Here is a 477-nt window from a genome sequence, read left to right on the forward strand (position 1 = left end):
TACCTGGCTGGACTCATTTGAGTCCCGTTTCTTGTTTTGGGGTTTTGTTGTTCTCCCGCCCTGGCGGGGGGTTGGGCTAGAAGATCTACTAGGTCCCTTCTGACCCTAAATCTATGAATCTATGAATCTATGAAAGTCATGTCTGACCAACCTGATTGCCTTCTTTGATGAGATGATTGGCTCTGTGGATGTGGGGAGATGGGTGGATGTGGTGTACCTTTATTTTAGGAAAGCTTTTGATACGGTCTCTCACAATGTTCTCGCAGGCAAGCTAAGGAAGTATGGGCTGGATGAATGGACTGTAAGTTGGATAGAAAACTGGCTGGAGTATCAGGCTCAGAGAGTAGTAATCCCTGGCTTGATGTCTAGTTGGCAGCCTGTATCAAGTGGAGTGCTCTAGGGGTTGGTTCTGGGGCCAGTTTTGTTCACTAACTTTATTTGCGATCTGGAAGATGGGATGGAGTGCACTCTCAGCAA

At 47.2% G+C, this 477-nt stretch overlaps 1 long non-coding RNA gene across 1 annotated transcript in view; it reads left to right on the forward strand.

The window, feature by feature from the left end:
• The window catches only part of LOC109290687, a 16,486-nt gene that overhangs the window by 953 nt on the left and 15,056 nt on the right, over positions 1 to 477 (forward strand). The gene's annotated exons all lie outside the window — the stretch shown is intronic.

The sequence above is a fragment of the Gavialis gangeticus genome, unplaced genomic scaffold (genome assembly GCF_001723915.1).
Source record: "Gavialis gangeticus isolate Ggan-Ray unplaced genomic scaffold, GavGan_comp1, whole genome shotgun sequence".
In the NCBI taxonomy this organism is placed as follows: Eukaryota; Metazoa; Chordata; order Crocodylia; family Gavialidae; genus Gavialis; species Gavialis gangeticus.